Source organism: Daucus carota, chromosome 1 (assembly GCF_001625215.2).
Source record: "Daucus carota subsp. sativus chromosome 1, DH1 v3.0, whole genome shotgun sequence".
NCBI classification, from domain to species: Eukaryota; Viridiplantae; Streptophyta; class Magnoliopsida; order Apiales; family Apiaceae; genus Daucus; species Daucus carota.
In genome coordinates this window covers 32,076,566-32,104,310 of record NC_030381.2, presented here as the reverse complement: position 1 = coordinate 32,104,310, position 27,745 = coordinate 32,076,566, and the positions used below count along the sequence as shown (strand labels likewise).

Here is a 27,745-nt window from a genome sequence, read left to right as displayed (position 1 = left end):
GCACCAAATATCTCAAGCCGCCCACCATGCTTTTAAACTCCGTAGCATTCACTGGCTTACCCTTTTCATCCTTATGCATTTGCAACTTTGGTTCCATTGGAAATTTCACTGGGTTACAGTCGGACATCCTGCTTTCTCAAGTATTTTCTTAGCATAAGCAGCTTGTTTAAGCTCAATATAACCATCTCCTTGAACGACCTCTATGCCCAGATAATATGATAGCTTTCCCAAGTCTGACATTTCAAACTCATTACTCATCTGACTCTTGAATTTAACTATATTAACCACACTTGTACCTGTGATGATTAAGTCGTCAACATAAACTCCTACAATCAAAGATTCATCTCCCTCTCGCTTCGTGTATACAGCGTGCTCAACTGGACACTTTGTGAATCCAAGACTTTCAAGGCACTTGTTTAGTTGTGCATACCAAGCTCGCGGAGCTTGTCGTAATCCATACAATGCGGCCTTGTATAACTTATAGACCTTCTTCTCATCTCCTTCCTGTATGTAGCCCTCGGTTGATTTACATACACTTCAAGTTTGCCGTTTAACAACGCTGATTTTACGTCTAAGTGGTGAACCTGCCATTCATTTTTAGCTGCACGGGTCAGTAAAAGACGCACTGTTTCTAGCCTCGTTACAGGAGCAAAAACCTCTTCAAAATCAATCCCGTACTTCTGTACATATCCCTTCGCGACCAACCGTGCCTTGTGTTTTATCACTGCACCACTTGTGTCCCTCTTAAGTTTGTAGACCCACTTCAAGTCAATGGCCCTATGTCCAGGAGGTAAATCTGTCAAAACCCAGGTGTTTTTTCTTTCTATTGCTTCGATTTCACAATCCATGGCCACCTTCCAAGCTTTTTCTTTCACTGCCTGACTATAAGTCGTTGGTTCATCGACACCGGCCAGTAACAGTTCCTCTGTCATTTCAGTTTCTTCAGTCTCATTGTATATGTCACTGATTAACCTGAAGTGTCTTGGTGGTTCACTTCCATCGTATGCGTCATCTTGTGTTTGCTCGGTTTGAGTTTAGAGTCAGTGGTGTCAGTGGCTGTGGTGTGGTCACTGTATGCTGATCCTCTGCGTCTCCAACCCCATCTCCACTTTGAATCCCTGTTACTACAAACGTTGATGAAGGTGATGCATCACTATCCTCAGAAGTCCTCCATTTCCATCCCTTAGCTTCTTCGAAGACTACATCCCTGCTGATATGTACAATCCCTGTCTCGGGATCGTATAGACGATAAGCCTTGGTTCCTGGCTCTCTTCCCAAGTGCACAACACATTTACTCCTATCATCCAGCTTTCTTACGTGTACATTAGGAATTTTCATGTATGCTATGCACCCAAAAACCTTTAGATAGTCTACCCGTGGCTTCTCGTTTGTCCAAGCTTCGTAGGGAGTTGCACCCGATAGAGCTCGAGTGGGTAATCTGTTCAACAAATACACAGAGTGTCTCATGGCTTCCCCCCACATATAAGATGGCATAGTCCGTTCCTTCAGTAAACTCCTTCCCATGGCCACAACAATTCTGTTACGGCGCTCTACGACCCCATTTTGTTGTGGGGAGTAGGGTGCTGTAAAGTGTCTAACTAATAGTTATGAGGAGATCCACCCATCTTCATCCAATTGCTCAACAAATCGGCTCAAGAGTATTGTTATGAGGAGAAAGGCGTGCTTCGCAGTTCGGATCTCCTGCGACGTCGTCGAAGCCTTGAAACTCGGGTAGATTTCGATGTTCAGGTTCTGATTGATTCTATCTCCGATGAGTTTGATTTTTCGTAGGTGGTATGAATTCTCAGAATATTAGACAGATGTGTTTTGTATATAATATGTCTTGCTTTTGATGTCGAAAGATTTAAATTAGGGTTTGGTTTTTGTGTGTATATGATTGTTCTTGTATGATCTGATTGTTTACATATATGATGTATATGAAATTGGTATTTTTTATGTGCATGATCAATTGCATATATTATTATTTTATTATTTATTTATTTATATATTTTGTATCTTCTTTTGGCCTTTGTAAAAAAGTGGAACTTTGAGCTCTTGGTAGCGAGAGTTCGAGTCTGCTAAATGTGTGAGTTTGCATAATTTGCTTGCTAATATTATGTTTTTAATTTGTTTGTTCTTTTTTTATTATTATGAAATGACCTGTTAGTGATATTTTCTTGGATGGTGTTGAGGAATTTAGATTGCATAAAATGTCTTTAGAGTTTAGATTGTTTATGAGCTTGACCAAGTATTTATGGACTCATTGCTGCCCTGTGTGATTACATGTTTGTGGAAAATCGAAGAGCTGGATCGCAAGGATATCTCTGAAAATTGAAGAGCCGGACCAGGCTTTTGTCCAGGCTCAGCGGGCTTTTATCTGGCCTGGTGGCAGGCTTTTATCTGGGCTATAACCAAGCTGGGCCGGGCCAGATTTTTATTGAAAAATTAAGGCCTTGTAAGGACTTGCAGGCCAGTCTTGGATCGATCCGGGCTTTTTATATCCGAGCTTTATCTGGGTTTTTTATCGGGCCTATCTAGACGGGCTTTTTATGCCCGGTCTTTTTGTTCAGCTCTACTAACTATGCCTCTTTCTTCACAATAGTTCTTAAAATCGCTTGAGTAAAACTCTGCACCCCTGTCAATCCTCAACACTTTAATTTCCTTTCCCGACTCCTTTTCTACTAACACTTTAAACCTTTTAAAATGAGATAGTGCTTCGTCCTTGGTCTTAAGCATATAAATCCACATTGCACGACTGATATCATCAACAAATAGTAAAAAGTACCTGTTACCAGCTAGGGTTGGTGGTGAAATCGGGCCACAGATGTCTCCGTGTATTAATTCTAGTCGTTCCTTTGCTGCAAAATCAGTTTGAGATGGAAACGGACGTCATGCTTGCTTTGACATTAAACATCCCTCACAAACACCTTTTGGGTGTGTGAGGTCGGGTAGTCCACGTGCCATTCTGTTCTCTGACATGAGTAGCATAGATTGAAAATTAACATGACCCAATCTCGAGTGCCACAGCCAAGAGATTTCCTCCGCCTTTGACAATAAGCATAAGCCCTTGAATTCTTTGATGATTACCTTGTACAATCTATTTGTGGACCTTTTTACTTTCAACAAGAGATTTTCATTTACAGCGTACACCCATAGAAACTCACCCTTAATAACGACTCTATTTCCACTTTCACATAACTGACCCAAGCTAATTATATTGTTGCACATACTAGGTATAAAATATACCTCCTCGAGAACATGTACCTGGCCGTTGTTGGTCATGAAATGTACTGATTGTTGGATATTAATCTTAAACTAGTTTTTTTTTAATTATGTTTTAATTTGTTTTGAGTTATCTGCGTGCATGTCTCTGTGAATCACTACCTCAGCGGGGATTGCATAGGATGAAGATGAATAAGCGTGGAAGTAGAGCTTTTATAGGAGTTAGTTGATTTAGATTGTTTTTTAGTTTGGTTTAGATTACTTCTCTAGTTTCCTCATTCAAGGCCAACTCTGTTTTGGCTGGGTTATATATATCAGCATTGCATGCAGTATCTAATATGAAGTCAGGTTTTTGACGTGTGCTTTTATGTGTGTTTATCTTCTCAGTTTCATGTCTAACATATTATATACATATGTCGTAATAGTTTAAACACCAGCCTTATATCCTACACTGATCCTTTCCCTTGTATGCTTACTGTGGAACCGTCACCGAATTTAACTCGTCCAATTACACTTTCATCTAACTCTGTAAACTTTGAACGCTGGCCCGTCATGTGATTACTAGCCCCATTATCAAGATACCACATGTTTGAGTCTTCACTTTTCCCATCTGTAGCAGTGTTCAATTTTGGAGTCAGATTCCCTTCATTTAGCAGGATCAGTTCACCCTTGTTATCATCACATTTTGCCAACAAAAGAGTAGGTTCATCGTCATTAGTTTGAGTCAAGTTCACCTCGTTTCTTTGTTCTTTATCTCGTCTCGGTTTTCGACACTCTGCCGCATAATGTCCATATGCACTGCAGTTAAAACACCTTACCTCACTTCTATCTCTTACACTACGAACAAATTCCTTCCCACGAGCTTCATGGCCACTACGTGTTCCCCCTTTGTTCGTTCTTTTCAGCCATTCTTCTCATGTGAGAAGCACCTGTCTGTCAACACTTTCTTTCTTCGCCCACTCTTCTTCTGTGAGGAGAAGTTGCTGTTCACCACCACTACTATCTGTTTTACCCCTTAGCCTTTCTTCATGTGCCTTAAGGGAGCCAATTGTTTCTTCCACAGACATTTTTTCTAAGTTTCCAAACTGTTCAATAGTTGACGCTATCTGCAGGAATTTGGTGGGTACAACTCTCAGAATTTTTTTAACCACATACGCTTCTTCAATCTTTTCCCCCAATGCTCGAATGTTTGACACCAAACCATTCAATTTCATCCATAAATCATCAAGTTGCTCCGATTCTTTCATAGTAAGTGACTCAAACTCTGCTCTCAAAGTCTGAGCTCTTGCCTGTTTCACCTTATCTGCACCCTGGCTGATTGTTTTGATTGCTTCACATGCCTCCTTGGCTGTCTCTTTTTCTGTGAGAGATAGTAACACCTCGTCAGGTATTCCTTGGTAAATCACAGCTAGTGCCCGTTTGTCCATCTTGTCCTCAACAACCGCTTTAGGATCCTTAGACTCAATCGCCTCCCATACACCGTGTGCCTGCATGTAAACTTTCATTTTCATAGCCCAGGCCGTGTAATTTGTTTTTGTCAGGGTTGGGTAGTTTAAGCCAAACGAGCTCTCTTTGTTTTTCTTTGTTTCCATGATTTCAGTGATGTGCGCGTAGGAGTATGGCTCTGATACCAGATATTGTATATAAGCCAAAGTGTATGAACAAGAACTGCTGCAGACTTGGTTTTCTAACATAACTGGAAGAAAGATTACAATAATTGAAGAGATAACTACCAACAAAGTTCATGCAAAATACTTAAACGACTACCTGACTACAAAATAGGAATGCTACCTATTTTATCTCCACTACTTCCCAACAAAGCTGAACACCCACCCCACGACTCATTCTACTGAAACATAAAATCCAGCTAACTTATTCAAACTAAAACTGAACAAACAAATAAAGCACGTTTAGATTAATAAATAATCCAACATTCGGATCTTCATCTTCACAGGTCAATTTTCTACTTTTCAAGAACCTTCAAAGCATAACAATAGCGGATCAAAGTAACCAGACTTCATTGAAGGTCCATAGAAACGCGGCCCATCTAGAAAAAAAAAGCAGGAAAGAAAATATCATACATATCCACCTTACATATATGAATTTGCCAGACAATATTACCTCTCAAGGGGTTGAATATCCTTCATTAGATAAACTAGATTCAAATAATCACAATAACAAATTCCATAGATTCTTTAGTCGCTCATATAATAAGTATTTCAATTTTCCTCCTTGTTATAAATAGAAAAAGGTGTATGAGGGAGATAGCTACATTTCTGTCCACACACACTTACCTCACTCGCCACTTTTATACTCACTTGTCTCCTCAAACTCACCTCACTCACCCTCTAAACGCAAACATTCACTACAACAAATAGGGTCATTTACGATGAATAACTTACGACACCTTTTCAGTGAGCCAAACTTATGACGGAATAAGTTTCCTTATTTTAATATTTTCCCTTAATTGAAAACAATCAAAAGGTTCCAGGTCGTCGTTTTTACATTGAAACTTACGACGGATAGTGGTGTTCAGTAGTAAGTTACTTATTAAAATAATTAAAAAGATTGTTAAATAAAAATTACTGAAAAAAGGTATTTTTGCATTCAAATTTATGACAGAATCTGTTCATTCTGTCATAACCGTACGGATGTGATTGTAACGTATTAAATTGATAATTTTAAATTTTATAAAAATATGCCTTTAATTTAGTGTGTGAATTTTGTAGTCAAATGCGTTCAAATTACTTAGATTTTAATCGAATATTTACCCGAAACATGAAACTATTTTTTTAAAAAAAATCATTTTGGACGATCCAACTGTAGTGATGTTATTGTAACATTTTAAGACTGATTAAAACAAATTTTTTAAAAAATTAGCCTTTTATATGGTGTGTGGATTTTGTAGTAAAATGCAGTCAAATTATTTAGCCTTTAATCAAAAAAATTTCCAAACATGAAACTTTTTATAAAAAAAAATTATTTTGGATTATCCAACCGTACGGATGTTATGTTGATTTTTACTCGAGAGTAGAAGGCTTCGAAAATTTAATTTACTTGTTTTTAAAAATATTTTTTTACTTGTAACTAATTTTGTAAGGTAATAATAATACATGGGAATTTACGACAGATTGTTAGCTTAATTTTCGTCGTAAATACGTTGTTTTGTTGTAGTGTAGGACATGCCACTAGGATTCTATCCACCTTCTATTGATCATTTACCCTTTCAGACCGGCTTATGTTTCTCTGCATAATTTTACTCCTGCTCTATTAGCCAATTTACAAACCAGCCTTTAGGAGATCACCTTGTAATAGATAGAAAATAGTAAAGTTTTTTACTGTTCTCTGTATTAAATAAAAAATTCAACATGACCGTTTCCATGCAATATTAGCAAAATGAATATTGGAATTTATGGATGTCAACATCTGAAGGGTTGTTGATATAATATATTTTTATATATGTTTTTATTTGATTTTATTCTATTTTTTATTGTGACTGATTTGGATATTTGTTTAATATATTATTGTAGGGAATAAATGATTCCAATTTGAGAAGGATTTGAGGAAATATAGCTATTTGGGAGCTAAATTCTATGGGAATTTGGAGTTATTGGGTTATACGCGATTATTGTACTGTTTGGACCATATCTTCAATTCTAGATATCGGATTTGGACCCTTAAACTTTATTTGAATGATACACTAGACAATGAGATAATTAAAGCAGTAAGCAATTATGGATGCTTTACACTACGTGTCCTAATCTAGAGAGAAAAGTAGAAATTAACGTACCTTGCGTTCTCGAGCGATCACCACAATTAAAGATACGAAAATTAAAAACAAAAATCAAAATCTAAATGATGTGCACTAAGTGATTAAATGCATGATGCAACAATTATGTAATATTTTTGGATTTTTAATTTTTAATTTATTTGTGTTTTACAGTTCATGCAAAGCTTAGGAAGTTTTCTTTAATTTAGAGACTGTCCAATAAGCCAAATCCTACCGAAAAAGCCTGTGAACAGAGGAACAAATAAAACATAATCCTACTAAATATTGAAATTTTATTTGTATATATATTGATTAAAACATAAAAATACTTTAATGATGAGAGATAGGATCAGATTTTCATTAAGTATCTTATTAGATTAGAGATTTTCAGTAGGGTTAGAGAGAGACTTATTCAGGAACAAAAGCTTTTTTTTTTTATGACAACAACAAAGGTTAAGGTTTTTTTTTTATAATTTTCTTCTTTTTCCTTGTTTGTTTAATTATGTCTCTTTATTATTCTAGTTGGTTAAGTTATTTAATTATTATCGAGTATCGTGTTCTAGGACTTAAAAGTAAACATGTTTGTATTTTGATCTTGGCATGATTTTATAGTGTGATTTGATTGATTGTTGTTAATTTAATTGATAGATTTAATATTAATTTACATAATCAACCAATATCATGAATTAATTCGATGCAAATAGAAGTATAATCAAGAGATATACTGTTAGGGACACACCGCAATTAACTGAATTGAATTTGAGTGCGAAAGAGCATCATTGGATTTCTGAGGGTGTTAACACTCAAGAGATAATAAAACAGTTTTAATAAAATGATCATTGAATTACTATAACGGGTTGTTTAGTTCTGATAGTGGTATACGGTTGGAATCAGGAATCGGGTTAAGGTGGTATGAGATTAAGATATCATTTTTTATATTATATGTTTGATATAAAATACTTTTACATTATTAATTTTAATTTATTTTTAGATCATTGATTTATATTCGTATTAAATTTTACATGAAATCATTAAAGAAATGAAAATAGTGTCATACCCACCTCCCCTCTGGGTATGAAAAACTTATACTTTGGTGGTTTGAGGAATGAGTTTCAAATTACTTTTTCTCAACAAAATACCGGGTATGGGGTTGAAATGACCTAAACATATACCTGATTCCACAATTAGTCGAACCAAACAACCCCTTAAGTGATTTTTTGTATAAGCATGTTCCACGAGTGTTGATACTTCAAAGAGATTAACAGATATAGTTGTGTGACCACTTTAATTGTTTTAGATTAGAAGTCTTTATTTGTGTAAGCATGGTGGTGCCACTACAAGAAAAGCTGCTGATTTCGACCATATTCAAATTTTACCGTTAACAGTTAAATAAACATTATCAAAATTAGCCGATCGAAATAATTTAAAGAGACTAAAACTAGTTGAATATAATGGTGTTCGAAATAAGGTGGTGAAATTTATTCTCCACACTTTTTCCCGCCTGCTGATTTGATCAAAAATGTATCTGTAACGGGAATTTTGCCGCATTTTCCAATTGAAAATCTTGTAAAAATTTTGAAACCCTTCAATAACTTCGACCTTATCTGGTCAAAAATATATAATCGACCAAAAATGGTCGAGAATATATTTTCAACTCGCTCTAGTCGATTATGCTCAGTCGACTAGTTTTGGTCGAATATATATATTTTGACCTTTTTTTATCACTCACTTAGTTTTGACCGTTTCTAATCGAAAATAGCCGCACAAAAATAGATACCCTAACCACCTTTACTTTCTTGTAGCCATTGTTTCCCATTTTCAATCCTTCTCTTACCCCCATTTCCTCTCTTTTTGCCTCTTTCTTTCTTCCACAAACTCATGATTAGCATATGTAATCTTCATAAAACTTCAAGAACATGTTTTAGTCATTCATAATTTATATATGTTTGTGTTTGTTAATTAAATGTGTACGGTTTTCTCATATTTCCATGGTTGTGATATATTTACACATAGTTGTAGTATATCTTATTATTGTATTATTGTTGAATTGTATTTAAATAAATTTAATGTGTGTATTTATTGTATATGGAATCTGATTGTAGTTGTATTAGTCGTAATCAATTTAATGAGTCAAGATATTTAACGAATGAATAAAAAAAATGGTTTTGACGATTTCATTAATTTTGCTTGTGAGAATCTTTGTGGAAGAAATGGTGCGATTATTCGGTATGCTTGTGGAAACATAAAAATCAACATTACAAGACTCCTATTATCGTTTAACTTGATTTGTATCAATATGGTATGATGTAATGATATACTAAATCGACTGCGCATGGGGAGAAAATATGGGAGGAAAATGCCGGAACGAGTAGTAGAAATGTTAGTGATCATGGGGATGATGATATGTATATGATGTGATGATATGTTAAGAGATTTTGCAGAGGCAAATAGGTTTTGTGAGAATATGGAGGATGAAGTGAGTCCAGTGGCAAAAGAATTTTACAAGATGGTGCATAGTGATTCAAAACCAATTTATCCAAATAATGTCAACTATACAAGCTTTGAGTTCGAGAATGAGTTACTTCATTTCAAGAACAAGCATAATTTTGATGAGTTTCTTAAACTCATTGGACAAAGTCTTGCTAGATATCATAAAGTACCTCAAACCTACTATAATGTGCAAAATATGCTGAAGGGATTGAATTTGTATGAAAAGATAAATTCTTTTGAGAATGATTGTATTTTATTTTACAATGAAAATAACGAAAAGACGCATTGTGATATATGTAATGAAAGTTGATATAAAGAACCAAAAAATCTTAGAAAAAAAAAGATCTCACGAAAGGTCTTACGTTATTTTCCTCTCACCCTGAGTGCTATTTTCCTCTCACCCCGAGACTGCAACATTTGTTCATGGCCGGAGAAGACTATAAAATGTATGAAATGGCACCATGACAGAAATGTGGTTCAAGATGAATTAAGTCACCCGACGGATCGAGATATGGAAATTATTTGATCGTAGGTTTTTAGAATTTTCAAAGAAGATTGGAAATGTGAAACTTGGACTTTCTACGGATGGATTTGATCTCTTTAATGATGCACAGGCAAGAAATTATATAGGTTGGACGGTGGTGGCGGTTGTTTTAAACCTTCACCTGCCTATTTGCACGAAGGCTCCATACATATTTATGCGTCTCCATATTCTCAAGCCTAAGGATCCGTCAAAATACTTGAATGTTTATCTTAGACCGATGATTGACGAATTAAAAGTTTGATGGGAGAATGGGGTGGAAACCTATGATAGGTTCTCCGGTTCCAACTTTTTGATCGATAAGGACAACATTGATATGGACAATTAGCAACTTTATCACTATACCATAGATTGCATTTAGCAACCCGTGAAAATGCTTGCTATAGTATAAAAAATCATTCCAACAACGTCTATGGCAATGATTTTCAAAAAATCGAGCGTTAAGTTTGCCCCCTTGCCATAGGGTCCTTTATGCAATGAATTTACACATGTATTGCAATAAGTTCAAATCATTGCTAGAGCCACATATTGCAATAACTTTTCCTCTATAGCAATGATATTTAAGTCATTAATGTTGTTTTTTGTTCTTTTATTGCAACAAAAATTTGCAATGCTTGTTTTTTGTTTAAATATTGCTATATACGACCTGTGGCAATGATATTTAAATTATATTTAAGTAATTTATAATAGCAAAAGCAACCTCTAAGGTAACTTTATAATCATATATTGCAACAGTATGAATAAAGAAAACTTGACATGACCATTTGAAAAGAATACTAATCCACCATTAAAGGTTCAACACCAACAAATCTCAAAAACAGTACTAATACTGTTACCAACCACAAGTCTAACCATGCCTAGACAACCGCAACAAAGAGCAGTACGATTGTTACAAAGTTAATAAAAATCCCAAATCTAGAATGTTAAAAAAATATGCCAAATTATTATTACACAAAAATTTTGACATCCAATTTGGTAAAAATTACTACTAATCAAACACACATCATGGGTATATTGTCCTTTTCAAACTCCGTTCCCGGGACACCCGCGTTTGACTCTGGCTCACCCCGAGAATTATTAGAACAAATACTAATTTGTAAGGCATATAAGCCTGTATTGTCAAAAAAAAACTGATCGAGCTAGTTTTCCATCCTTCACTTTTTCACTTCTGATCAATTCTTTTCTCAATATATAGATGATTGGCCTCTGCTCCATCAGTGTATATAAGAGAAAATTGATATCTGAGCTGTCATAAAACACAAACCACAAACAAGAAACTAAATAGTATCACATTAAATAAATCTCAAATAAATTCGTATGAAAATTAAAATTATAAGATCATATCAGGTATTTGCACCTTAATTAACAAAATAAAGGAAGCAGATATTTATAAACAAATTCCTTTAATAAGTTTGTTTCCTAATTAAGTAATCATATTCAAATAATAAACAAACAAATCAATTGTTCTTTCCGAAAAAGAAGGAGCCCTCTAAACGCAAACATTATGTCAGCTATCTTTCTAGTTTAATGTGAGCTTTGGTTCTAGTTTAAGCTGTCTTTCTAGTTTAATCAGAAGATTACTCCAATTTTTGCAGTAATGTGATTGTTATAAGCTGCACTAAGTTCCTCTTATGTTGAATATCATTTTCTAGTACTGCAGCCGGATCCTCTGAAGAAAAACATGTCATTTTTCAGGAGTTTGTGAACATCACTCTTGATGCAAACAAGAGGGTCCTCGGAGATTGGCCGGGGAGGTATAATCTAAACACAGGCAAACATGGTTTTTATTAGGGCTGTTTAACGAACCGAGCTGTTCGCGAACAAGCTCGAGCTCGGCTCGTTAAGAGCTCGTTCGGCTCGGCTCGTTAAGTTAACGAGCTCGAGCTCGAACACAAAAAATTGTTCGTTAAGTAAACGAGCTCGAGCCGAGCTTTTAGTATGTTCGGCTCGAGCTCGGCTCGAGCTCGTTCGGCTCGAGTTCGGCTCGTTAAAGCTCGAAAAAATGTAATATTTTTGGGGTTTTTTTATAATTTATATATGTTATTGGACTGAGAATTCAACATAATATATATATATATATATATATATATATATTAGTGATGTAAACAAAATTTTAGGAAATAATAATTTTATTTGGTTTTTAACAGGCAAGTAGAAGTTTGACTAGTACCGCTAACTAGAGTTTAATCCTAATTTAGTGTTTCAATATTTTAAAAAATATTTTTTTACCGATCCAACTGTATGGATGTTAACATATATACATTTTAGTGATATAAACAAAGTTTCAAAAAAAATTGAAATTATTAGGTTAGCTATTTTAAGAGTCAACTAGCGGTTTGTCCTTATTTTTTTTCTGGCTCGGCTCGGCTCGATTCGACTCGGCTCGGCTCATATTTGTTCGCGAACAAGCTCGTGTTCGGCTCGTTAGTTAACGAGCCGAGCTTGAACACAATTTTTGTTCGATTAAAAAGCTCGGCTCGGCTCGGCTCGTCAGAAAAAATATTAAAGCTCGGCTCGGTTCGGTCAAAACTCGGCTCGGCTCGGTTCGTGAACAGCTCTAGTTTTTATATAGAATTTAATTAGTCTCATGGCGTGTCCCTTTTTCTTGTTGGACAGAGTCTCGCGTGACTCTCGGTTAGTGTTGCGAGAGAAGTTAAGAAGGATGTTATTGGAAGTTAAGAAGTAGTCTTTATCAGAATCCTTTGATGTAAGCAAAGCTGTTCATGTGTTCAAACCAGGAAGATATGCTGAAGGGGTTTCTTAAGCGACAAATAACAGGCCGGAGTACTGCACTTCTACTTTCCTGCAAAGGTACAAGTACGTTCATTATTGTTGCCCAACTATCTTCAGCTGTCGCTGCCCGATATTACTTTAAGACCATATAATCACATCTGGTTTCTTATGTATATGTATGGCTTTGCTAATCTTTGTATGCTGCAGTTATGCATTGCTTTTCGGTTCAACTTATTCCAGTTACATCTTTTGCATATTGGTATAGCATAGCGCTAATATTGAATTAATTTATCTGAGACTTAGAGGGTTCTTTAGCTTCCTGGTTAGGCCCTCAAAAACACTCTTAGAACTTGCATTTAATTTAAACTTGAAATAAGCATCGACAGTATAATTAGCCAATTGGTAATTTTGACTGAAAGAAACGAAATTTTAGAAATTGCTCTGGTAACCATTCAGTTTGTTTTCTTATAGATGAAATGATACATGGCACATAATGTATTTTAAAGGAACATATGTTTTGAACAAATGAGTATAGTCTTTAAAGCTGCATTCCTGGAATAATTTTTAACTAAATCACCGCAAGTTAAAAAAACCAACCTTATTCTCTTTAATCATAATTGAGACTACATGTACAACAAAAATTAAGATAATAGATCACCTACTACTCTATTAATCCTAAGTTGAGATACGTTCCCATGCTTAAGCATGTTCACCCCGGATCCTTCTAGCCAAATGAAGGTCCTTGCCTCCTTGGGCATGATAGTCACACGCTTAGCATGGATTGCACATAAATTATTAAATTATTATCATGTATTTATATATGTTTGGATAAGTTATTAAATGCATGAAGGATTATTGATAGAATATTAATATTTATTTAAATGGTTGGTGTTGAACAAGAGCATAATAATAATCACCCGAAAGCAACTTGTTCCTAAGGTATGCATGTATTGTATACAACAACACTAAACAGTTGGTGGATTCAATTGCATTCGTTGGCAAAGAGGAACAGGGCAATGCTAGTAGTCGTGGCAGTGGCGATGGTGGTGGAAGCAGTCAAAAACAAGGGAACTCGAAGAGGAAATTAGTGAAAACAGAAACAGAAAATGCTAAAAGAACAAAGAATCAGATTGCTGAGAATTCGTATTCTGCGTATTGAATTAAGGATGCAGATGGTTGCAACTTAAGAAAGTTACGCATGACTTGGACTCATTCGCTTCACAGAAAGTTTGTGCAAGCAGTTAACATTCTCGGAGAAATAACATTCTTTATAAAGAATGTGATTAACCTGATTGTTTAAGCATGCGTAACTTTCTTAAGTTGCAACACATTCTTTGTTAATCACGTTCTTTATAAAGAATGTTATTTCTCCGAGAATGTTAACTGCATTCACAAACTTTCTGTGAAGCTAATGAGTCCAAGTCATGCGTAACTTTCTTAAGTTGCAACCATCTGCATCCTTAATTCAAAATGCAGAATATGAATTCTCAGCAATCTGATTCTTTGTTATTTTAGCATTTTCTATTTCGGTTTTCACTAATTTCCTCTTCGAGTTCCCCTGTTTTTGACTGCTTCCACCACCATCGCCACTGCCACGACTACTAGCATTGCCATGTTCCTCTTTGCCAACGAATGCAATTGAATCCACCAACTGTTTAGTGTTGTTGTATACCATACATACCTTAGGAACAAGTTGCTTTCGGGGAACATGTAGTCCTCCCATAGACTTACGAGAAGTTTGCTTGCTGGCCTTCTGTAAACAGTAAATTAAAATCAATCGGGTTGATGAATATGTTTAATAATAAAGATGTTTATGCAAAAACAAGATCACCATTATGTCAATAAATTAACACAAAAGGATTGGGGAGAGAGGCAGCAAACACTAACTTGGTTACCTTGAAGTTTTGAGCAATTTGACGTACAAGCCTTTAGAATGGAAGTTTCCTGATCAACAGATATGTACTCTTCTGATACTTACGGATTTCACTGCACCAAATAAGGATACAGTAAATATAACGAAACAAATGTATTAACTGATATATTATTGTAACACAAGAGCGTAAAATGTACCGAAGGGCACCAGTTCGAGGCCGGTATCTGTGTGGCTTCCTTCCTGGACCAGTGCTTGGAGCTGACATACAGGCAGCCTGAAGTGTTGAAAATGAAATAAATATCATTCTTTACAATTGAATCCACCAACTGTTTACTTTTGTTGTATACCATTTACATACCTTATGAACAAGATGCTTTTGGGGAACATGTAGTCCTCCTGTAGACTTACGAGCAGTTTGCTTGCTGCGAGCCATCGGTACACAATAAATTAAAATCAATCAGGTTGATAAATATTTTTAATAATAAAGATGTTTATGTATACATCAAAAGAGTAGCAAGGTATGAATAAATATACAAATGCATACACACACACACAGAGAAATCCCACACAATGAATGACAAATTAAGTAAAAAGAGTCGCTTGCCTCTCTTATCTTCAACTAAATCTGTGCGATTTGTACTCTACTTTTCACTTCTTAGTTGTGCTGACGAGATTCTGAATACACATGGGGTGGTGTGGAATTGTGTTTATATAGGTCAATGGAGGGATGATTTACAATGAACACTGTGATTCGATTGTTGTATCTGACGGCCATGAGTGAAGTGTTTGTTACCTTCTTTTTAATCCTAGGGTGCTTATGTAGTCTAGTAGTACTTAGGCACGGATAGTTAAATAAAATCCTGCGCCCTCATTGGTGTAATTTGCATTTGTACTGGATTGAGAATCTCTTAATCTGACCGTGGATAAAAATTATAATCCTAGGGTGCTTATGTAGTCTAGTAGTACTTAGGCACGGATAGTTAAATAAAACCTTGAGCTCTCATTGGTGTAATTTGCATTCACATTGGATTGAGAATCTCTTAATCTAACGGTGGATGAAAGTTATAATGTCATACATGAAAAATATTAAACATACAAGTATTTTCATCACCAATTAAAATCTTCTTCATCCAAGTCTAGTCATATATTTTAAATTCTTCAAACCCCAGCTCTAATATGAGTTGCTTTTTAAAAACTCTATTTAAAATTTTGATTTTGCCTCTCTTGTATTAATTAATTTATGAGGAATTTTCATCTATTTCTTGTATGATGATGTATTCAACATTTTTAAATATTTACTATTTTATAAGAATGGCTTAAGTGCTTATAAGTAATATTATATGTATTAATTCAAAGTTTTATAAGGTACTCTAGGCAAATATTGTAACATCTGGGATTATCCGTGTAATTATTTGAATGATTAATGAATATTATATGAATTTTATATGAATTTCTGTGAATTAATTGGTTCCTGTACTATTAATTTAGTTAAGTATTTTTGATTAAATTTGAGGAATATCAATTTTTATATGTTCAGTACAAAATATAGTTTATTTAGATATGTTCATATCGATTTATGTATTGTCAGATGATTTTATATTTGATTTATGGATTTAATTATGTATATTTTAATTAATTATTAATTATTTTGATTTTTCGAAAACCGTCAACCTACAACGGTACCGAGATTTTACTTCCCGAAAATTTCAACAAAATTCACCTTTAGCTTAATTTGAACATTCCGGACATTTTTCATGTTTTGATTTTTTCGATCCTGAGTACGGTTTGTTCCGGAGCCGGTCCGGCGGAGTTTTTCGGTATTAGATAATTATCTAGTTGTCTCGATAAACGTGAAACTGGTTATTTTATACTTATCCTTATCTTGTCATAATGACGGTGGGACCCGCATACTAATGACGGATTAAAAAGCCCCGTTTGATGATTATCTCGAAAACCGGTACCGATTGGACCCGTTTTATTAGTATAAAGCTATTAAACATTGTATTTTCATGCCATATATGATTCAAAGGGGTACTAATTATTCATAAGTATAAATATACTTAACTGTACTTTATTTTATTACGAAAATCATAAAACCAGTTAAAACCGAGAAATTCCCGAGAGAGTTCTTCGTGTTCTTGAGATTCAAACGAGGATTTGGACGCGTTATCGGACTCAGATTTTGGTGTTCAAGTATCCAAATCGAAGGTTTCGACGTGTAGAATCCATTTTCATCATAAAAAACACTCAGAAATCATCAGGTGGGTTTGGATTTTGAATTATTAATTCGAATTAAATAAGCTTAAATTAGGGCTTTTTGATTTTGAAGTGGTTTATGTGTTTTGATGATTGTATGTTGTAGATAATGTTCTCCTGGTCATTTTGGTATATCACATGTGTGATTTGGAGGTTCATAACACGTTTAAAATTGGGTTTGATTTTCGAATTTGAAGAACTAGGGTTCATAGCTCGTTTGAATGTTTTCAATTGAATTTGGGCGTTTTTAATCTAGGAATCTAGAGGATGTGTGGTTAGTACCATTAGAAAGAGCACGAAGGGAGGAATCTGTAGGTGGTGGCCGTGTGGCCGTGTGATCCCGGAATCGGTCGCCGGGAACTGAGAAACGACTCGCCGGCGGCGAGTTTGTTTCAGGTTTTTCCGGCCGATTCCGGCCACTATGGAAGATACGGATTGCATGGTTGAGTTCCTGGCAGCGTCTAGTGCATATCTGCACATTCTGGTAGCCGGAGGTGGCCGGAGACACCGTCTCCGGCGATTGACAGTCGGCCGGCGGCCAAAAATTACCGTTTGGTACCTGGAGTTATGAAAACGATGCAGTGGTTATACTGCAGTTTGATTTCTTGCGTTTTAGACCCTGGACTTTCAAAATCTTTCAAAAGTTTTATTTATTTAATTTTAATTTCGAAAATCATTTATTTTAATTTCAAAAATTGTTTTTAATTATTTATTAATTCAAAAATAAATCTGATTTAATTTATTAATTAATTTTAATTAGTAATTAATTATTATAATTAGTCAATTAATTTAATTATTAATTGATTAATTGTTTTAATTAATTATTAATTGATTTTAATTGATTTATTAATTAGATTTAATTATTTTAAATAATTTTAAATGATTTTAAAATTCCGAAAAATAGTTTTGAGCTTTAAAATATTATTCTAAAATATGTTTGAAGCTCGTTAATTGATTTCAAGTGATTTCGGACTTGATTTCGAGTATCCAGAAATGGATTATTTATTTATAAAATGATTCTTTGACCGTTTTAATTCCGAAAAATGTTTAAAAATTCATAATAAATACCAGAAAAATCCATTTGACTTCAAACTTCTTTTGAAAATTATATTTTATTAAATATTTTATGTGACATGTGCTATGTGCTATCTGACGGATATGTTATATGTTTACGTGATGGATATAAAATTATTTTTGACATATCTTTTGATCCGTAAATCGGATTTGGGTGAAACGAGGGGTAGATAAAAGTTCGTTTCGAATGTAAGATGATGAGACTAGTATGAGATCACATATTGATAATTAGTTGTGATGATTAGCAGAGAAGCGAGGCGTAATAAAGGAGAAAGCAAGTGGATATAGTATAGTATATCGAGCAGGAGCTATTGAAATTTGAAATCGTCAGTATAAGGCAAGTTTCCTTGATACTTTCCTTCAATTATATATATATGATCCTTGATGTGATTGCTTTGCTAGCTTTCTGATTCACTCATGACACTTATTGAGCCATATCATGAATTGTTTAATTCATCGATTCTTAAACCATCAACTAGATTCTTTGACTATCACTTGAACTATTCATTCATTGATTCTTGAGCCATTAACTTGATTCTTTGATATCTATTTTGGAAACCTTATTCAATTGTAAACCTTCAAACTTTGAGATTTTTGGATAACCACCATATAAACCTTATTTCAATGTTCTGACACACCTTTGATATCCAAACCAATTGACTGGAAGTCAATCATACCTGGAATACCATACACCCCACAATTGTGATTCCTTTTCAATAACCTAATTTCTTTGGACTTGAAAACACCCTTTTGACATGTGAATTCTTTAATAAAACCAGAAACCTTCTTTCATACAGACCATGACTATGGTTTCACTTGAAATCCAGATATGCTATATTTGATCCTGTGACTCGTGGAATTATTCCTGATTCTTATTGTAGAATATCTTAAAGATATTGCTGAAATGAATTCTGTTTCTGCTCCAAAAATTTAATCATGTTCTTAAGGATTCTGTTTATTGCATTATATTGTTATTCATCCTGATTTATAATAGAATTGGATAGTTTTTCTTAAAGGGACCAAATGAATGGTCAGACCAGATGAGTGGTCACTTTAGGCCAATGTGTGCCTTGGATCCAGTAAACGAGCATGGCGGGGCCTGCTCGGGGTTAGTGTCTGACTGATCAGCAGCCTAACCTTTGGTTTTTAAAAATAAAATTTAATATCCAATTCTAATTGAAACTCTAAAAAGAAACTTTGACATTGAGATTGATTCTATTAAATATTGATTTTCATCATCTTTTGATAAATGTTTAAATGGATATTGTTATACTTGCTGAGCTTGTCAGCTCACTCTTGCGATACTCTATGTTCTTTCCAGTGAAGGCAGAGAAAGTTGGTAGCGATGACCCTCAGACTAGTGGTAAAGCCAGGATTCCCGGTTGAGAGACAGAGGAAGCTATCAGCAGCACTTGGCTTGTTATATATGTATTAGTTTGAGAATTGAGACACAAATGACGTGTAAGCTTGTACGAACTAAGTTTATATTTTGGGACTTGGGTTTGTATAATTAAAGTTATGTTGTGGCTTGTTTTATACTTTAACCTGTTGCGATCCATGGACAGTTAAGGGTCACTATATATATTATACCATGAATTACAGGTTTATGTTGAGATGTGGACCCCAAACTTCTGACCCGGGTTTGGAGGGCGCCACAGGTTGGTATCAGAGCGACAGGTTTAAGTCAATGAAACAAGCCTAGATTGTTAGGTTGGGTAGAAGTTTAGGATTAGAAATGAGTGATAGGTAGATAGAACGTTGAGGGGTTGAGGATTATTCGTAATAGATTTAGGGTTGATGTTGGTAGTGGATGCAGATGCTCATACGTGTTTGTTTATGTTGATTCTCAGACTATCAGGTATGTCAGGCCCCAGTACCCCGGTTCATTCTGATCACTCAGAGTCGACGGTTGAGGGACTTCCACCCCGTCCAGGAGTTGTACCTATATCCCCACCCAGGGCACTTACACCCCCACCTGTAGCTGGACCTTCACGTCCACCTGGATACCCTCGTAGTGGACAGACCCCTATTGCAGCTGTACCGCTTAGGGCTATACCCCCACCTGCACCTGAGATGCCCCCACCTGCTCCCCTTGTACGACCTCCTATCCGTGGACCTCCACCAGAGCGTGAGTCTTCTGGGTTTTCAGGTGTTGGACCCTCTTATCCGTGTTCCCCTCTTTCGGTACCCTATCACTACTATCAGGCACTCTTGATGGAGAGAGATGAGTTGTTGGGCCAGATTGGAGAGCTGACACAGGCGATGAGGGATTTAGATCCTAATAGGGGAGAGCGACAGTTGAGAGAGGATATATTTGTTTTCCGGAGGATTGCAGCAGCGAGACTACACGGAGCTACTTCAGAGTTTGGTACCCCTGGGGATGTTGTAGTTTGGGCTCATTGGGTCTTGGAGCAGCTGGAGATTATCGGAGGACCAGACTTCCCATAGGTCTGGAGTATATCAGGTGTTGGAGAGGGTCAGTATTGTAGTGTGTATGATGCAGTATGTAGTGAGTAGTATGTATTAGGTCAGCAGATTTTGTCATGTATATCGACTAGCGGAGCTGACTAGATGATATGTATGTTGTTGTGGTTGTCGGCAGATTTTGACATGTATATATAGACTAGCCGAGCTGACTAGATGATAGCCTTGTTGTTGCTGTTGTTGTATTTTACTTTTGGTAAAGCGCTTGACGCTTGTATCTCCAGCACTGACTTATATATATCAGTATCTTTTACTTTACAGTCTTGTCCTTTACTTTATCGCACTTGCTTTACTTTATTTTACTTTCAATACCGATCATAAACTCTTGTGATAATATTGCAACCTTTCTTTTAATATTTTACATTCTGTAAAGAAGCATGCAATTTATTTAGTTAAACAATCTCAAAAATGTTTTCAAAAATGTATAAATCTGTTTTCTTATAAACTTTTTATAAAAAAGAGAATTTGATTTAAAACGACTAAGTAAATTGTTTCTTCTTTACAGAATGCCTCCAACAAGACATACTCGTGCCAACAGTGATCCTGAAGGCACCAACAGCATCAATGATAACAATGATAACCAGAATGTCAATATAGGCCCAGTAGATCCTGCTGTGGCCCAACTCATTCAAATTTTGGCTCAACAAACTGCTCATCTTACCCGACAACAGCAACATCAAGAGAATCCTAGGGTAACTTTTAAAACTTTTCAGGCAGTTAATCCTCCAGAGTTTAAAGGCTCAGCAGATCCTGTTGCAGCCCAAACATGGCTAAAAGAAATGGAAAAGTGTTTTGCATTAGTTCCAGCAAGTGAGGATCAGAAAACAAAGTTTGCTAGTTATTACTTAAAGAATGAAGCAACGTATTGGTGGGAATCTGTGAAGAATATGGAAGGTACAGTTGAGATTACTTGGGAGAGGTTTAAGGAATTGTTTTTAGAAAAGTATTTTCCTAGGTTTCTTCAAGATCAAATGGAGTTGAACTTTTTAGAGTTGAAACAAGGAAATATGTCTGTGGTGGAATATGAGAATAAGTTTGCGGAATTGGCTAGGTTTGTGCCAACTTATGTAGAGACAGATAGGCAGAAAGCAAAAAGGTTCCAACAAGGTCTGAAGCCTTGGATTAGAAGCAAGTTAGCTATTTTGCAATTAGAGACGTATGCGGCAGTGGTTGAGAAGGCAATGATTGCGGAGACTGAGAATGAGTTGTTTCAAAAGTCTAAGGAGGATAAGAAGAGAAAGCCAGACAATAGAGGAGGATCCTCTCATCAAGGGAGGTTCCAGAAGAAAGGGAAGTTTCAAGCAGGAGGAAATCCTAATTTTAAGAAAATAGGCAGTGGTGGACAAGGAGGACGTTTTCTTACGGGAAGTCAGGCCAATCAACAAAGGTTTTCAATGCCAGAATGTCAAACGTGTGGCAAGAGACATGGAGGAGTATGTAACAAACTGAATGTGGTATGTTTTAAATGCAACCAGAAAGGACACTACTCTAGAGAATGTCAGAACCAGCCAGTAATAAAGGATCAGACCAATAAAGGCTCAACAAGTAAGATTCCAGCTATAGGATATACATGTTTTAAATGTGGAAAGCCAGGACACATGGCTAAGGACTGTAAAACACCAGCCCCTGCTAGCAGTGCACTTAGAATCATGGGAACTGTTCCAGAAATGAATGAACCTCCTAGGGCAAGAGTCTTTGATATGTCAGTAAAGGATGCTATTCAGGATGCCGATGTGGTGACAGGTACGCTTAATGTAAACTCTGTAAATGCCAAGGTGTTAATTGATTCTGGAGCCACTAGATCATTTATTTCTCAAGCTTTTGTTGATAAGTTGAATTGTCCGGTTGAATTGTTGAATGAGGTTATGAATGTAGAACTAGCTAATCAGGATCATATCTCTGTTAATCGAGTTTGCCCTGATTGTGAAATTGAGATTTTAGGAAATAAGTTTTGTGCCGACTTGATACCTTTCAAGTTGGGGGAGTTTGATGTAATCCTAGGGATGGATTGGTTGTCTAAACATAATGCACAGATAGATTGTAAAAATAAGAAAGTAAGATTAATAACACCAGACGACGAGGTAATAACTTTTAGAGGACAAAAGCAAGTAAAGAAGTTTTTAACCATGATCCAAGCAAAGAAGATGTTACGACAAGGATGCGAAGCCTATATTGCGTATGTAATTGATAAAAGTCAGGAACCAGTAAAACTTGAAAATATTCCTGTAGTGAATGAATTTCCAGATGTGTTTCCGGATGAGTTACCAGGACTTCCCCCAGATAGAGAGATAGAATTTGCAATTGACTTAGCACCTGGAACGGAGCCAATATCCAAAGCCCCGTATAGGATGGCACCAGTAGAGATGAAAGAATTGGCAAAACAATTACAAGAGTTATTGGAAAAAGGAGTGATCAGACCGAGTGTATCCCCATGGGGAGCACCAGTGTTGTTTGTGAAGAAGAAAGATGGAAGTATGAGGTTATGTATAGATTACAGAGAGCTTAATAAGCTTACCATCAAGAATAAATATCCTTTACCCCGTATTGACGACTTGTTTGACCAGTTAAAAGGAGCAGAGTATTTTTCTAAGATTGACCTTAGGTCAGGATACCATCAGCTCAAAATCAAATCTGAAGATATACCTAAGACAGCTTTTAGAACAAGGTACGGTCATTATGAATTTTTAGTGATGGCTTTTGGATTAACGAATGCACCAGCAGCTTTCATGGATTTAATGAATAGAGTCTTTAAGAAGTATTTGGATAAGTTTGTGATTGTTTTTATAGATGATATTTTGATATATTCAAAGACAGCTGAGGAGCATGCAGAACATTTAAGAACAGCCTTAGAGATATTAAGAAAGGAGAAATTGTATGCAAAGTTTTCTAAATGTGAATTTTGGTTACAAGAAGTTCAATTTTTAGGACACATAGTGAGTCGTGAAGGAATCAAGGTAGATCCAGCAAAGATTGAAGCTATAATGAATTGGGAAAGACCAAAGACCCCCACAGAGATCAGAAGTTTCTTGGGGTTAGCAGGTTATTATAGAAGGTTTGTACAGGATTTCTCAAGAATTGCAACCCCACTGACCAAGTTAACTAGAAAGAATGAGAAGTTCATATGGAATGAGAAGTGTGAGGAAAGTTTTCAGGAGTTGAAGAAGAGATTAGTGTCAGCACCAGTATTGTCCCTTCCAGATGATCAAGGGAATTTTGTGATTTATAGTGATGCCTCGTATAAAGGATTAGGATGTGTATTGATGCAACATGATAAAGTTATTGCGTATGCGTCGAGACAACTTAAACCTCATGAACAGAAGTACCCCACTCATGACCTGGAGTTAGCAGCTATTGTATTTGCATTAAAAATATGGAGACATTATCTGTACGGAGAAAAATGTGAGATTTATACAGATCATAAGAGTTTGAAGTACATCTTTACCCAGAAGGAGCTTAACATGAGACAAAGAAGATGGCTAGAGTTGATTAAGGATTATGATTGTACGATTAAGTATCATCCAGGAAAAGCCAACGTCGTAGCAGATGCTTTAAGTAGAAAGGAAAGATTAAATGTATTGACTGTGCCAGAGGAATTATATAAAGAGTTTCAAAAGTTGGAAATTGAGGTAAGAATTCATGAACCATCAAAGATAGCGATGTATACCATGACCTTCCAACCAGAGCTGTTAGAAAAGATTAAGAAGTGTCAGGAAGAGGTAATGGATCAGGATGTAAACAAGTTAGTGGGAGAAGAGTTATGTACGCAGAAAGATGATCAAGGAATTCTTAGGTTTTCTTCCAGGATATGGATTCCACCGATAACAGAATTAAAGAATGATATCTTGCAGGAAGCACACAATTCTAAGTATTCAATTCATCCAGGCAGCACTAAGATGTATAGAGATTTGAAGGAGAACTATTGGTGGCCAGACATGAAAAGAGAAATTGCAGAATGGGTAAGTAAATGTTATACGTGTCAAAGAGTGAAAGCAGAACACCAGAGACCAAGTGGATTGCTGCAACCTTTAGAGATTCCAGAATGGAAGTGGGAACATATTGCTATGGATTTTATTGTAGGACTACCAAGAACCAAAGCAAACCATGATGCCATTTGGGTTATAGTGGATAGACTAACCAAGTCAGCGCATTTTCTTCCGATTAATGAGAGATTCTCTTTGGATAAATTAGTCCATATGTACCTGAAAGAGATTGTAGTTCGTCATGGAGTTCCTGTATCCATTGTATCAGATAGAGATCCACGATTTAACTCAAGATTTTGGAAAAGTTTTCAAGAATGCTTAGGCACTAAATTGAATATGAGTACGGCATATCATCCACAAACAGACGGCCAAAGTGAGAGAACTATTCAGACGATCGAGGACATGTTACGTGTTTGCGCAATCGATTTCAAAGGCAATTGGGACGAACATTTACCTTTGGTGGAATTTGCATACAATAATAGTTATCACGCAAGTATTGGAATGCCTCCTTATGAAGCTCTTTACGGACGTAAATGTCGATCACCAGTATATTGGGATGAAGTCGGAGAACGCAAGGTACTTGGACCGGAATTAGTACGGCAAACAAAGGAAGTCGTTGAAATTATTCAGAAACGATTAATTGCAGCACAGAGTCGTCAACGAAATTATGCAGATCAATTCCGGAAGGACGTAGAATTTGAAGACGGAGAAGCAGTGTTGCTGAAAGTGTCACCATGGAAAGGACTATCTAGATTTGGAAAGAAAGGCAAGCTGAGTCCCCGATACGTGGGGCCATTTGAAATCTTGAGACGTTTAGGCAAAGTAGCGTACGAATTGGCGTTACCCCCGCAAATGGAGCACATTCATAACGTCTTTCATGTATCGATGCTCAAGAAGTATAATCCAGATTCAAAGCATGTGATAGAATATGAGCCGGTAGAACTCGAGGCGGATTTATCGTATGTAGAAATGCCAGTGGAAATTTTAGATAGAAAAGAGAAAGTGTTAAGAAACAAAGTAGTTAGCTTAGTAAGAGTGTTGTGGAGAAACCCAAAGGTTGAAGAGTCAACCTGGGAATTAGAAAGTGATATGCGTGAAAAGTACCCTCATTTGTTCACCTAAGTGATTCTGAGGACAGAATCCTTTTAAGGGGGGGAGGATGTAACATCTGGGATTATCCGTGTAATTATTTGAATGATTAATGAATATTATATGAATTTTATATGAATTTCTGTGAATTAATTGGTTCCTGTACTATTAATTTAGTTAAGTATTTTTGATTAAATTTGAGGAATATCAATTTTTATATGTTCAGTACAAAATATAGTTTATTTAGATATGTTCATATCGATTTATGTATTGTCAGATGATTTTATATTTGATTTATGGATTTAATTATGTATATTTTAATTAATTATTAATTATTTTGATTTTTCGAAAACCGTCAACCTACAACGGTACCGAGATTTTACTTCCCGAAAATTTCAACAAAATTCACCTTTAGCTTAATTTGAACATTCCGGACATTTTTCATGTTTTGATTTTTTCGATCCGGAGTACGGTTTGTTCCGGAGCCGGTCCGGCGGAGTTTTTCGGTATTAGATAATTATCTAGTTGTCTCGATAAACGTGAAACTGGTTATTTTATACTTATCCTTATCTTGTCATAATGACGGTGGGACCCGCATACTAATGACGGATTAAAAAGCCCCGTTTGATGATTATCTCGAAAACCGGTACCGATTGGACCCGTTTTATTAGTATAAGGCTATTAAACATTGTATTTTCATGCCATATATGATTCAAAGGGGTACTAATTATTCATAAGTATAAATATACTTAACTGTACTTTATTTTATTACGAAAATCATAAAACCAGTTAAAACCGAGAAATTCCCGAGAGAGTTCTTCGTGTTCTTGAGATTCAAACGAGGATTTGGACGCGTTATCGGACTCAGATTTTGGTGTTCAAGTATCCAAATCGAAGGTTTCGACGTGTAGAATCCATTTTCATCATCAAAAACACTCAGAAATCATCAGGTGGGTTTGGATTTTGAATTATTAATTCGAATTAAATAAGCTTAAATTAGGGCTTTTTGATTTTGAAGTGGTTTATGTGTTTTGATGATTGTATGTTGTAGATAATGTTCTCCTGGTCATTTTGGTATATCACATGTGTGATTTGGAGGTTCATAACACGTTTAAAATTGGGTTTGATTTTCGAATTTGAAGAACTAGGGTTCATAGCTCGTTTGAATGTTTTCAATTGAATTTGGGCGTTTTTAATCTAGGAATCTAGAGGATGTGTGGTTAGTACCATTAGAAAGAGCACGAAGGGAGGAATCTGTAGGTGGTGGCCGTGTGGCCGTGTGATCCCGGAATCGGTCGCCGGGAACTGAGAAACGACTCGCCGGCGGCGAGTTTGTTTCAGGTTTTTCCGGCCGATTCCGGCCACTATGGAAGATACGGATTGCATGGTTGAGTTCCTGGCAGCGTCTAGTGCATATCTGCACATTCTGGTAGCCGGAGGTGGCCGGAGACACCGTCTCCGGCGATTGACAGTCGGCCGGCGGCCAAAAATTACCGTTTGGTACCTGGAGTTATGAAAACGATGCAGTGGTTATACTGCAGTTTGATTTCTTGCGTTTTAGACCCTGGACTTTCAAAATCTTTCAAAAGTTTTATTTATTTAATTTTAATTTCGAAAATCATTTATTTTAATTTCAAAAATTGTTTTTAATTATTTATTAATTCAAAAATAAATCTGATTTAATTTATTAATTAATTTTAATTAGTAATTAATTATTATAATTAGTCAATTAATTTAATTATTAATTGATTAATTGTTTTAATTAATTATTAATTGATTTTAATTGATTTATTAATTAGATTTAATTATTTTAAATAATTTTAAATGATTTTAAAATTCCGAAAAATAGTTTTGAGCTTTAAAATATTATTCTAAAATATGTTTGAAGCTCGTTAATTGATTTCAAGTGATTTCGGACTTGATTTCGAGTATCCAGAAATGGATTATTTATTTATAAAATGATTCTTTGACCGTTTTAATTCCGAAAAATGTTTAAAAATTCATAATAAATACCAGAAAAATCCATTTGACTTCAAACTTCTTTTGAAAATTATATTTTATTAAATATTTTATGTGACATGTGCTATGTGCTATCTGACGGATATGTTATATGTTTACGTGATGGATATAAAATTATTTTTGACATATCTTTTGATCCGTAAATCGGATTTGGGTGAAACGAGGGGTAGATAAAAGTTCGTTTCGAATGTAAGATGATGAGACTAGTATGAGAT

At 35.6% G+C, this 27,745-nt stretch overlaps 1 pseudogene; it reads right to left on the bottom strand.

Annotated features, from left to right (window-relative positions):
* The window catches only part of LOC108204615 (histone H3.3-like), a 48,830-nt pseudogene extending 29,349 nt beyond the window's left edge, over positions 1 to 19,481 (bottom strand).
* Positions 19,482 to 27,745: the final 8,264 nt, after the last annotated feature.